Below are 2489 nucleotides of genomic sequence, written 5' to 3'. Positions count from 1 at the left end.
TTGGAGATGGGGATGCCAGGCTGTGTCCACACAATGGGAAGCTTGACTCCCCCCTCTTCCCACCCTGGTTTCTGGTGTCATGGAGTGTGTAGCTCCAAACAGTGGCTCCTGGCTGCAGCTGTTGGGAGGGTCAGGTGAATGGAGCTCCTTACCACATGGGTTTGTTTCTGAGCCAGCACAGCTGGTAGGACCCATGTGGCATGGGGCTCCATTCCCCCATAGCTCTTCCCCCTCTGCAACCCTCTGGACAGTTGCAGCCTAGAGGTGTGGCTCAGAGCTGCATGCTGTCCATGGTACAGGAACTGGGGATAGGAAGGGGGGGAGTTGGAGCCTCCAACGCATAGATCTGGCCCCCTGGCCTCCCCCAGCTCTGAGCCAGCAGGCTGAGGGGTGGGCTGTGTGACAGGTGGCTCCACTCCTCACCTCCCTGACCCTGGTTCCTGGTACTGCAGACAGTGTGTGGCTGCAAGCCATGGCTTCTGGCTGCAGCTTTCAGGAGGGTTAGGCAGGGAAAGGGGTGGGGAAATGGAGCCTCCCACTGTGCAAGCCACCCCTGTGCTGGCTTGGAGCTGGGGCCATGTGGTGGGGGATCCATTCCCACCTGCCTGCACAGGCAGGAGACAGAGGCTTTTCTGGCTCCTGTCTTATAGCCTGAAGGCAGGGCTGGCCCAGTGCTTGCCCAGAGCAGACAAGCACCAGCCAAGGCTAGTGGGGCACCTGGTATACTGGAGGACAGCAAACTAAGGTGATTTGGTATGGAATCTGGGACAGAAATTTGATATACTTATCTAACACTAAATCTACCCAGGTTTATCTTGGACCCGCTTCCACCATTTTGAAACCAGTCTTACATGTGCTAAACTTCTGTTCTGTTACATGTTTAGAACGGTTTCTAATCACTTATACTGGTTTATGTGCAATGTCTGTACCTATCCTTAGAATTTATATCTAGAATTTACATAAAAGACATAATGTAAGTGAGTGTTTTAATGCACCTAGAGGATTGAGATACCTATGACAATTCTACCCAATCCCACTGTTTTGTCAATGAGTAGAAAATGGTATTAATACACTTTCAGAATCTTTGTCTAATGACTGAGCGAACTCAAAATCCAAGATATACTTTTAATACTCATCCAATAATTAAATTAAGTTTTGTTTCAAAGCATGTATCTAAAGAGTCCTTTGGCTTTCATACTATATTGTAAAAGCTTTGGGAAATAAGTAATTTTATTGGTTTAATCTATTGATCAGAAGCTTGAAATCTTAAGTATAATTATTTTTAAACCAGAATGATTTATCTTGTATAAAAACAGATTTTCATATGGACTGTGCTATATGTATCATTGTAGAAATAGATTCTTATATATGTCATTCATTATTTTAAATATTATGTTAAAACCTAGATTTCCCATTTCTTTTAATAGACACATATTTTTTTTCCTATTAAAATTCATGGAAACACAACACACAAATAGTGATAAATACATTTTTTCCTTAAGACACTAATTTTACATGGATAAACAGCATTAAACATGACAGTTTCAAGATTCTTTGTTTGAGGTCTTTGGTAGAATTTTAAGTTGCTGTGACTGCTTAGATCCACTAGATGGTGATAAAGACCACAGGCTACAACTTTTTGTATTACCAAAAGGAAAAAAAAAAGCACTACTAAAAAAAAAAAGCTACTTTTTAAAACCTATATTAATATAAAGAGAAAATTAGGTGTGTTTATATTAAAACAAATTACAAGTTCAGTATAGTTTGGAAATGCCTTTGGCATGGCCTTTTTTTTTTGTCTGAGCAGCTCTCAAAATTAAGTTGTTTTGTCAGGATAAATATCGGGTAAAATGATTATGAATCATTGTGGCAAGTTTTAATACAGATCAGAAAGTAAATTAATCCAGCTCTGTCTAACTCATCATGCCTCTCCTTCTTTTTCTTCAGATACAAATGAATAGTAAACAACATTTTGGCAATTTTTAGGTTAATCATGTAGAACTGATTACTCAAGAAGAATGCTATTAACATTTAGTCAATTTATACCCTACAATGTGACAAATTAAAATTAATGTTGCTGTTTTTAAGATATCAAATGGGTCATGATTTTAAGAAAAATGATTACCCTTACAGATAACTGATAATGATGGTTATAGGCTGGGAGCACCAGGCAACATCATAGCAACATGCATAATTCCCTAAACAAATACTGCAGAAAAATAAATATGGCTCACTGTGTTTGGTGAATATATTTAGTCCATTATTTTGACAGGTTCTGTCTCTTTTTTTTTTCTTTTAAAAGGCAGCAATGTAGTTAATCATTTGTCAAACATTATTCATGGAAAAGCCACAGTTAAAGCTGGCCAGTAGCTTAATAACAGACGGCAACTTTGCTTTGTATATTTAATGTATGCCGCTGCTACAGGTCCTTCCGATGTTTTTAATTTCCAAAATGTTGTTCTTCTTTGTAATGAGGTTCTTTTATTCCA

This window comes from Alligator sinensis, unplaced genomic scaffold (genome assembly GCF_000455745.1).
Source record: "Alligator sinensis unplaced genomic scaffold, ASM45574v1 scaffold416_1, whole genome shotgun sequence".
Classification (NCBI taxonomy): Eukaryota; Metazoa; Chordata; order Crocodylia; family Alligatoridae; genus Alligator; species Alligator sinensis.
The sequence above is the reverse complement of the archived record's forward strand: the minus strand, read 5'-3'. Positions refer to the sequence as shown.